Source organism: Pagrus pagrus (genome assembly GCF_965226575.1).
Source record: "Pagrus pagrus genome assembly, chromosome: 5".
NCBI lineage: Eukaryota > Metazoa > Chordata > Actinopteri > Spariformes > Sparidae > Pagrus > Pagrus pagrus.
The window spans coordinates 5,445,731-5,457,294 of record NC_140189.1 but is presented as its reverse complement, the minus strand read 5'-3'; the positions used below and the strand labels follow the sequence as shown (position 1 = coordinate 5,457,294).

At 41.4% G+C, this 11,564-nt stretch overlaps 1 long non-coding RNA gene across 2 annotated transcripts; it reads right to left on the bottom strand.

Moving 5' to 3' along the window:
- Positions 1 to 274: 274 nt before the first annotated feature.
- Positions 275 to 1,583, bottom strand: LOC311257266. Of its 2 annotated transcripts, XR_014622602.1 has the most exons (3): positions 1,514 to 1,567; positions 1,232 to 1,435; positions 275 to 570 (listed from the first exon to the last, which is right to left on the bottom strand). It is a non-coding gene; the product is annotated as an uncharacterized lncRNA (long non-coding RNA). The 2 variants fall into 2 exon arrangements; XR_014622601.1 differs by having other exon boundaries at positions 1,232 to 1,583.
- Positions 1,584 to 11,564: the final 9,981 nt, after the last annotated feature.

Sequence of the window (11,564 nt, the reverse complement as noted above, 5' to 3'; positions counted from 1 at the left end):
AACACATTGGCAGCATTTGGTCGTCCAGTTGCCCCAAAGGTGCACCACGGTGTTTTTCCCTTTTCCAAGATGCTTTGGAAGCGACTGCATCCGTAGAGATGAGTCTCATGATTATGGCTGTAGGTATTGTGGCAACACGAGGGTGTTTACTACGTAATGTACTTAATACCGACAACGCCACCTTGGGTTAGGGCCCAAGGACCCGTACTAAAGGTAAACTACTCTATTATAAAAGGACACAGATTGGTTCATTCAGGGAGAGCAGGAGACGTGGTTCAATTATTTGATACAAAATTTTATTATTTATTAAATAGACATGGTTTGGCACTGTAAAAGAAAAGAAAAGAAAGAAAAGAGCCCAACTTAAAGGGGGGTACAGGCTGAGGCTTACCGGCTGGAAGAGGGGTTTATCAGGGGAGTGACATCCAAAAGAAAAAGGAGAGCACCCCACTCATACAGCAAAAATGTGACGTGCAACAAAGAAAATCTTGAACAGGGATCACAGCACACAGCACACAAGGGATCACCACCACCCAGGGGAACCACCACCACCAACACCGGCCTTCAGCACTAGGGGAAGAGGAAAAACACAATTAGGAGGGCCCACAATTATGAAAAACCAAACTATTGCATAACATGTGCCAACAAAATATAAATGATAAATAGAACAATGAAGTGTTGAATTGAATTAATTGTAAATCAATCACACAACAGAAATCAAGAGTCTCTGGCCAGAGATCAACTTATAATAATTAAATCAATCTTAACACAAATAACAGGGGAGTTCAAACATTTCTTGGGAAATTCCCTCCCCAAACGAAAATACAAGAAACTCCCAAAGATAAACTTAATTAAATAAATTAATTACCCCAAAGAAAACCACCCAAACTACTAAGAAATTACCAAAAGGAATTCAACCATTAAACAGAAGATAAACAAATAATCACCAAACCTCAGCAGACTGCCTTTAAAACACTAAAACACACAAACACACACACACACACACACACCAGCACCACAGGTAGCAGCAGTATGTGGAGCCAGTAGCAGGAAGCAGGCTGACCGAAGGCGGCCGACCAAACTAAGCCGTCGGAGCAGCGACAGCCAAGCAGCGGCAGCAAAACAATGGCAGCAAAGCAGCAGCAGCAACAGTACAGTGACAGTTCAGTGGCGAAGCAGCAGCAGCAGCGTAGCAGTGGCCCAGTAGCAGTGATTGCGCAGCTGCGCTTACTTAGCTTAATTAGCGTTAGCATCCATAACTCCGGTTATCTGTCCGGGTGTATTGGCGTCCCATCCAAGGAGGGAGAGGTGCGAAGAAAACATGCCCAGCAGGGGAAGACAGCCACCATGCAGCCCACAACCAGCCGACAATGCTCTAGTTGACAGCGGCGAACAACCGCAGATAATCGCCACAACCGCGGTGGAGACGCCAGATCTATTAAAAGGATCACCGTTGTAATTTACATAAAACGCAGACTAATGTACACAAAACAGCATAGCAACGTGCGCCTACCTGTGCTCAGCTGCTATCGGCGAGTCCAACGACCCGGAAGTGGGCGGGCCGAAGAGGCAGGAAGCGAGAGGTCAGGAGGGAGGACACGGCCTACTTTTATCCCCTCTGTATGAGACACTATTGGCTAATAAGCCAGAGGGGCGATGGTGCAGCAAAGCTAAGGGTGCAGTGATGCCTCATACCACTACAGTATGAATATATATATGGCGACGGCCAGAGAAGCGAGTATTCGTTTGAAAACAACAATGGCGGCCTCTTAAGGGGTTAGCGTAGATGCTATAGCATCAATTATATCAGAACTGAAGTTTATTTCATTTAAAGACGAGCACAGAACGACACTGAAAGCTTTTGTAGATAGATAAGATGTTTTCACTCTTTTGTCACCTGGTTTCAGTCACAATTTACCAGCAGGCTCCTCCAGTGGTAACGATCTCCTCCCGTTGATCTGATTGGTTGAAGTCAGACGGTGATGCACAGATGGTCGGTCAATGTTTTGAAAGTGCCTGCCCTTTTTCCAGGCAGTTTCCACCAGGGCCTTTCCAGATGGTTCTGTGGAAAAAAAGATTTGGCTCGCATACACTTTATTTTTCAGAAGCTGTTGATGATCGCAGCTCTGAATGAAAGATCTCTTTGAGTTACAGAAGCTAGCTGAAAAAAGACATTGCTAGTTCAGATCTGTATAGATTCTTTTCCCTTTAATAATCCCATGAAAAGATGAACTGTTAGATCCTGTTGCAGTGTTCCCCTGCACTGCAAACAAGTCACTGAAATACATGGAGTTGAGAAGTTTTGTAAATTCATTGTCCTGAAGCTTAAAACTTTTAAGCCAACATCGTTTAACAAGTTTCCTCATCATCGTTAGTTCGATCGCAAAGGAACATTGTGTTTTTTCCGAAACTCTCTGGGATCCATTTTTTGATCCACGTTTTGCGCCTCTGGCAACAAGTTGTAATTTATGTCGTCCCAACTTTATTACCGTCCTTCAGCCCTCTCCAGATGGCATTAGTATTGACAGAAGAGCCCAGGCAATTAGCATTATAATTTTAACTCCAGGACTGCAGGAGTTTTATGAAACAAACAGCCCTCTCCACGGGAGGCTGGTAATTTGATTTTGCCTGCGGACAAACTCACATGCATGCACACCACTAATTTCATTCTGTCATCTGGACAGTGAAATGATTCACTGGGGGACAGTGGGACAAACAGTCACTCTGTGTGATTGAGATACAGATGTCTAGATACACTAGATGCTCCGGGTTTTATTCTTTTACACGTACAATCACATTCAAATTCATATATGCACTTAATCTCATTATTTATATCACTTATTTACTGCTTCAGTGTCCTGATTCATTTAATCTAAAAAATGATGCAGACCCTCAAGACTAGTTTCGGATGTCGATTCAAACAAAGTTACAATGATTACATGCAGTAAAAGTTTGGTCGAAAATAGATAACTAATCAAATGTTTCACAAAGTTAAACAGACTAAGAGTCTACAGCCTTGCTAGCAGCTCTGAAAGGCTCTGTACTTAAACTGGCGATACACAACTCATCCTGCAGTAAATACTGATACTGAAAAATGACACCATCTATGTACAGACTGATTTACTAAAAGTCTTTCGCAGTGCCAGTCAGTCTGACAACCGGCTGGATTTTCCCAAGAAAAATTAAGGTAGAATTACAGCAGAAAGTCATCTGTCATCCCCAGGTAACGGCTGAACAACGTGAACAACTGTGAAACTCTACACTGCAAAAGAAAATGAAGCCCACTGATGGAGGAGGCAAAGAAGGTGAAGATGGAGAGTGATAGAAGCCGAGGTAAAACAAGAGTGAAGAGGCAGACATTCACTCGAGAGCACTCTGGTGTTGTGTCAAAGTCTGTTCCCCCGTTGATATGTTTCCTCTCACCACCGGGACTTGAGACGCTTCAAAACCGACATTCTTTCTACAAAACCTGCCGACTTATTAATAATATAACCCGGCTGTGTAAGTCTGACTGTTCACAGCTCTGAGACCAGGGTTTCTAGATCAAATTAGGATTCTTAAGGTTGTTTTTTGCTTTGGACAGTAGCCAGACTGGTAGTGGTAGCCACGATGCTAACACTGTCTCCACGGGGAAACGTGAGGATGCACAGCTGAAAAGAGAAGAACGTGTGCTACGTTAATGCTACATACGAATTCTTAACGGCAGAGAAAGATTTAATTGACTCTGCTAATGTGTCTTGTCTTATCTTCCAGGTCATGCCGATACTGTTCATATCTTTCTTGGATGAAAAAAAGGGTTTAAGGGACCAAAAGAGGAAAAATAGAAACATCCTAAAATAGTTTGCCCCCTCTCTCACGAACAAAATGTCCTCCTGCCATCTGCCAGAGGTGTTGAGATGTTAATGTCCTGTCAGTCCTCGGAGGGGGAGGATATGGTCACTCTGGCTTTAGGCCAGATGTGTGTGTGTGTGTGTGTGTGTGTGTGTGTGTGTGTGTGTGTGTGTGTGTGTCTGCATACATTTGTGTCCTGGTTATAGTGTCCATCTATCATTACGTCTCTATCCTGTGTGGGAGAGTGTGTTTCTCTGTGTGAATCAATTTTTATGACTTTCTGAGTAAACATGCCCGTACACCAGTGTGGTGAGGTGACATGGTTGTACAATGAACACCGGGGTCCTTATGAGTGCAGAAAAACACACACGTATGCATTCTGCATGTGTGTTCGTGTGTGTGTCGCCTCACCTCCTCCCTCTCTCCCCCGCCTTGTCGTGTCTCGTCCACTTTACCCCTCTAACAGGAAGTGGCAGCCGCGGCACAACGGAACAAAAACACACAACAACGCCAAATCCTGTCGCAGCACACCGTCACATCTGAGAGCCTGATGAAGAAATGTGACCGCAGGCGAAAGGAGTGAGACACAGAGAGGAGAGGAAAAAGTACTTAACGATTTTCACATGATAGAATCTGCAACTCCAATGAAAGATTAAGATTAAGATTAAGATTGTCTTTATTTATCCCACAACGGGGAAATTCATATTTAACAACACCTTGAGGATTTCAGTTTACTGGACATAAAAGAGGAAGTCTGTGTACAGATGACACAGAGCAGCTATATTCAGTTATTGTGGGTTGTTTTTTTTCCACATTCATGTTTTTAAAAGGGGTCATTTCATGCCAGATCACCCAGAGTACAGAACATTCCCCTGATCACATAATGGATTTTCTAAAAAATATTCATATTAAAAGTAAAATCCTGTCGCCTAAAGTTTTGCCTTCTGAGCTAAATATCATATTTTTAGTGAATCTTTGTATTCTAAGTCTCACCAATCGCTTATTTTTGACTGGATTGGGTTGAAATGTCTTTTTCCTGAACATTTCTAACAATTTTAAATTGTTGTTGCAGAAGGTTTACAGGAATCAATTTAGTAACAATAAATACATTTTTACCTGAATTAAGAATTGCTCATTTTCAAAAATCAATATTTCACTTTCATATTTATACATATTCATATATTATTTCATATTTCAGTTATTCGGTCCTGCAGAAAGAATTGCTAGCTTCGAAACGAAAAAACCCACTTTATATTTTATATTTTTAATATACTTAAAACTGCTCTATGTGAGAGTGTGTTATTAATTGCAAAAAAAAAAACAAGTTATATTAGATGTTATATTAATCCATTGTCATTTAATGGGTTTTTCTTCAAATAGCTATTTTTGTAATTTACACTGGCTGTAGAATGACCGTCAGTGGTTTATATTTGTACTGTGACTTGAAGGTTTCCTGGCTGTGTGACACCTACTGAGTTTTTCATTTGCAAGTTACAGCTTGTTGGCTCGGTTTGTTTCTCACTAGATGATGTCATTTTGTTCCCTCTGTCTGGACAAAATATTAATCTTCATTTCTTAGCTCAGTGCACATATATTATTTCACAATTCCAAACTTTTTCTGAACTCATTTCCGCCATAATTAACTTGTAGCTTTAGAAAACAATAAAGCAAGTCTGGGCTAATCACACCTGAAATAGGTTTGGATGGATTATTGAGAAATGGATGGCAGTGTTACAAAAAGTATTTAAAGAGTGAAATCGTGATTCATTTCATCATGAAGCAGTTTGATGTGACACTGACCCGACAGTGGACAAAGGATGACTGTATGCGGGACGGGGTTTATGGTCCGAAAGTGACCAAGTGCCAACACTGATTTGTTTTTAAATAATGTCGCGTAAAGTTACGAAATCTTAACATATGGTATAATCTTCTCACCGACCACAACATTAACAGTCCAAAAGTCATAATATGTCATCAGTTGTGATCTGTTTGTCTGCCAGCTCTATTTTGAAAGTCTTACTGGATTTTGTATATCACATATTATTGCTAACGTGAGCGTGGAGGCCGAGTGCCCAACTGACACAGAGGAGAAGGTAGAGCGTCACTGTTTGAAGCTTCAGGCCACCGACCGAGCCGCCGTATTTGACGAGCTGGTCGTGAGAACGTGTTGGAAGTCTCGATTAGTTAAACAACATAAAGTCTGAGGACCTGCTGCTGTTTGTAGTCATTCGGCGGTGTTCACCTTGAATGAGATCAAAAAGCAAAATGTTAACAGGCAGCATTTCACAGCTCTCTGTTCTCGTCTCTTTATTTCCTCGGGTGTCTCAGACCTGCAGCCTCCGTCACTACTGCTGCTTTATTAAGCTGAGTGAGACATCAAGGTCGGGAACCATATAAAAGAAAAAGAGCAGAGTGACTCATAACTGAAGTGTCTTTGACTTTTAAAGGTCAGCATTAGCTACTTTTAATCCTCGTTGAATACTAAGTACTGAGCTGACCTCTGCTCCTCATCTCTCCCCGGCACTGCTCAACTACAGCGTCCTTAAAAACATTTAGGATGTAAACTTTCACAAAGCCGGAATTACATCTAAAAAAAAAAGGCATTTATTCTCTGTTCTTATTAATTTCAGGTACCGCGTGACCTTGAAAATGCCAGGTTGGTGGCCCACATCACACACCTAAACGCTGCCGCCGTGCCAGCTGGTGTCGACAGATTTGAGGAATGAAAGGCTGAGGCGTCGCAGGCAGACCTCCGCTTCGTTTTATTGAGAGCAGATGGCAAAGACACGATAAGAATTTGTTACTGCCTCTGCTGTGAGCGTTGTTACTGCTTTAACAAACATTAAAATCCGTGTTGTCGCTTTGTTTTGTTTGTTCTCGCAAGAGGCTGAAATGGTGTGTTGATAGTAGGAAGGCAGAAAATGCCCTTGGATGCAGGTGAGCTGTGTTATCAAAGACAAAGGAAGTAAAGAAAGAACTTTGTGATTTTCACACGATCAGTCACTTGGGACCGACTGTGGAAACAAGCAGGGAATAATTAGCTGTATGAAAGTCAGTATCATGTAATTACAACAGTTCTTTACGGGGGGTGGGGGGGCTCTCTGAGGAGGAGAAGTTGTGTGTGTGTGTGTGTGTGTGTGAAGGCTGCATCAGTATTATTAGTATCATTTCCAGCTCTTATTATCATCCTGGGTTTTAACTTTTAGTACATAACAAAACCGGTGGAGCTTCTGAACCGCTTTGCAGTTTTAGATTTTTAACTTTGGTACAAAATCATTCTCTATTGGCTTAAAACAGGCGGCGAGTAAGGTTCAATGACGCAACTGCCATACTTAAAGGGTAACAGAAAAGCCGATTTGTCGATTTGTCGACTTGTCGACGTCAGTGGCGCAAGTCGACGACCCCTGAGAGTGGTCGACAAGTCGTGTTTTTTTTTTTTGGGCAGTGAACAGTGACAACGAATTTGTCTTCAAAATAAGAGCTTTACATTGCACCCCATTGGATTTTAGAACTGGGTTCTTAGCGGGGGGCTTTTAATTTGAAAGTACCGACTGTTCGTAGCTTGCCGCTACACAACAAGCTGACAGCAGCTACTAGCTGTTTGGTTGTGTCCGCTAGCTGTCAGCTACAGAGACCGAGGAGACGCTAGCATCTCCCGGATCTCAGCGGCTTTCCAGTTGCTCATCTTGACATCCGCGGCTGAAGTGATGGACTGACTGCTGTGATCAGCTGTTTCCTGGTTTTAAAACTCTCTGGCTGCGGGCCAGACACACATCCCATGTATGGAGGTGTTCCTCCGCTGTGTCAATGTGATGACGTCATCAAACGACATGTCGACTCGACTTTGACTTTATTGACAGATAAGTCGACTTGAAAAAATCTGAAGTCATTAATGCCCTAGTATACAGTTCTTGGGGAGTACTAATGCAAATGTGAAAAAAGTAGTTTGAAGCCTTGTGTGGCTCCAGAGGACGTAATCTGATGAGTTACCTACAGTGATGTCACTCAGGGTGCTCCCACACCTAAAAGTCTGAACCAAGTTTCATGTTTCTGTGCAAGCAGACTTAAAAACTTTACATGACATACATACGTCCTGTCGTCATCACCTACATCAGCTGTCTGCCTATACTTGACAGCCATAGACTCATCCAACCACGTGCCTCAAAACGCTTGGGGGGCTCTTTCATACCATCAGCCATCAGACTACACACCACCACCACCACAGCTCCCAACACCTCCTATCTCCACTGATTAAGGACTCAACCATACACTTCACTGTCACAAAGACTGATTGTTTTTTTGTTCTTGGTGTTATTTATTATCTCAGGAACCCTGCACATTGCACATTTGCACAGGCACATTTATTATATTGCACACGTCATGTACACACAAGGACAGTTACTGTATATAGTATGTTTATCTTATTCTAATAGTTTTTTTATTATACTTTTTATTCAAATTGTTATTTTATTCTTTCAAATATCTCTTTATTATTGTCTCTATTTTTTGAGACTTACTCTTGTGCTGCTACTTATTTCCCTCTGTACTGCTGTGTTAACTGCAAATTTCTCCCAAGGGGGATCAATAAAGGGACATCTTATCTTATCTTATCTTATCTTACATTGATTGGTTTGTTGACAGGCATGCATCTGATGTGTTGACAATACAGCAGGTAGGTTGACCTCCAGACCAGATTCACGTCACTGCCACCATAAAATTATGTTTGATTGACATTTGATCCAGAACAACTTTATAAAGAGTCAACTGGAAAAAAACAAAAAAAATTGCTGACACTCTTCGATTGTTATCCACGAGGATGAAAGAGAGAGAATACGAGAGGACGGGAGAGCAACGCCACCTGAAGATAAACAAACTGCAGCAGCCATAAGAAGAAGCGGTGCGTCTACTAATGAGGACAAATTTCCCTTTTATGAAGACCTGGATAGCTTTGTAGGCACTCGCCCAACAAGCTCACCCAGTGCCACAGAAAACAATTTGGACAGTGGTGAGAAGCCGATTGCTTTATCCGGGTGATTATTTCCTGTAATTGGTTGAAAAGTCTGAACCTTCCAAAATAATGGTTTCACAAACCATACCAGTTTGACTAAGGTTTGGCTGTTTGGTGCAGGCCGTGGTCCGGAGGAGGTTTCACACCTGTAACTTTGGTTCAGATCAAACTGAAGTCTGAAAGTCCAGACCAAACGAATAGATGTGACAGCACCCTCTGTTGCATTGTGGGTAATGTAGGCAACCAGGTTTTAAAAAGCAGTCCATTGGTTTAACATTGCACTCCTTAAACACTTATTATGGACAGTTTAAGAACAAAAGACCAAACTTTTTTGCACCTACATTACCCACCATGCAGCTTGGCCAGTGAGTGACATCACTGGAGGCAGCTTCCCCTAAACCTCTGAAGTAACCTAAAACAAGTGTAGGTATTGGTCTGTAGACCAAAAGGAGCAAGAAATAGACCAGAATGCAATGAGGCTACCAGACAGGTTGGGATTGTCAGAAACACGTCTTCCAGATTAGGATAATTTCTGATTTTGCAGCACTGAAATCAAACTGAACACAAACAGTTTGCCTCTTCTCATGTGACTGACAAATATTCTGGGAAATCCATGAGATCATTATCCATCAGAACTCCTGAGTGCAGGTTAAAACGTTGGTTCACCACAGAGTAAATAACAAACTGTCCTCACAGAATAATCCATACATTGATCATCACAGACTGATTACACACTGCACATTGAGAGTTTTTATGTTGCCTGCAATTCAAAGCTGTTCACAGACTCAGTCATTTACATTCACAAGCCCCCTAAGTACCACTCACAGGATCATGATGTAAGGTGATTGCAAGACACCAAAAAAGAAAGAAAATAAAGATGAAAGAAGCTTTAAAGTATTAATAACCTCTGGAACTTTACACACATTTAGAAACAGATTTTATGGAGTTATGTTAAATGTGCGTCAGTGCTGTGGAGGTAAAATCATTAATCATTCATCACCGTTGACTGTAGCCTCTGGGTCTTAAATCTGCATTCTTTCTAAGGGACACTGGTTTCAAAAAGAATTCTGATTGTGTGTGAGCTTATGAGAAAATGACCTGACTTGTCACTTGATTTATTACCTCAGTAAACAGTTTCCTCATGAGTTTATGGTCTCAGTCACTAGTTTCAAGTCGTCTTCAACGCACCATGATGTTCATTTACTAAATGATGGTCCTTTTTGGAGTAAAATAGGCGATAAAGCAGGGTATGCTTTAGGGTGTGGCTACCTTGTGATTGACAAGTTGCTACCATGGCGTGTCCTCAGGTTCTCCATTAGATCCAATCAGGATATCCTCTCCAGCTCCACCCTATTCAAATACAGTCACTTCTGGCTCAAACCAAGATGGCGACGGTTGAAATGTCACAACCACTTGCTCACCGCTAACACTTCAGGATTGACTGACGATATTGTTGTTCGACATTTGTTGGTTCATTTTGTTTGATTGTGATTTTGATGAAAAAATACAAGGAAGTTTATTTTTTGTAACTTTTCTTGCTATATATTATTAAATGGGTGCACAATATAACCTTATATAACCTGTGGATGTGATCTGAAAGATTTTTAAAAAAAGTCATTTTTCATTTCATCTCGACTTTGATGATTAATCTCATGATTATAAATCCTTAAATGCTTCTGAATATGGCCGGTGGAAATTTAAGTTGACTAGACGTGAAACTGACAAACATATTTAATCACACTGGGTTAATGATCAAAGATAAGTTGATCTCACTAGACAGATTATAACATTTTACAGTGAAGAGATCAAAGAAATCAAACATAAATCACCAAACAGATGAAGAAGGGCTCTACTGAAGGTACCTGAGGCCGGCTGAGTCATCCGTGAGCACGTCAGACAGCCGTCTATCACACGGAGAGGAGGGGAAACAGCCTCAGCTTCACTCTTTAAGGCTTCGGTCTCAAAGGTCAGAGAGTTTGGTGATGTGATTGCCTTGACAGGCCCTCCTTTCCACAAATGATGTCACCCTCCCCCTCCTCCTCCTCCTCCTCTTCTTCTTCTTCTTCTGCTGTCCATCCACACTTCGTCTCTGAAAGAGTGGTTTCAGCTGCCCGCCGGTGTGTGAAGACTCCATCAACTTTATTAATCGCTATTTTCGTTCAGAAGGTCTTCTCTGGTCGTGAAGTTACTCTTACTCACTTTAAATTACATTCTGTCTGTCTTTTCTATCAGTTTCCTTTTTATTGCTGTTGTGCCTTATACTTCTTAAACTATATAGACCTGAAATATCTCATTATAAAAAGAAACGAAGCAGATCTATGGTGCTTTAGGCAGAGAGGTTGTTTGTGTTGGTTCAGGGGGCTCACTGAAGCCCCTAGTGGTTGTATGTTATCGTTATTTTTATAACATAACTCAATACTGTATATTAATTCATTGTAACTCCTTGTTCTATAATAATAAAAGGTAAATAATTATGTGACAGAGGAAACGGAATGAAACTCTTTTTTTCAAACTTCCGTGGAAGAGGTTATTTTTTCGCTCGTTTCCTTTTGTTGGTTGGTTTCTCAGCAGGATTACACAAAAAACTACCAAACGGATTTTCACGAAACTTAGATGGAGGATGGGTCTCAGTTCAGAGTTGACCCCAATACATTTTGGTGCAGATCCAGATAAAGGACAGATCCATGATTTTTTTTCACTTTCTTTAATATTGCAAGGTAGGAAG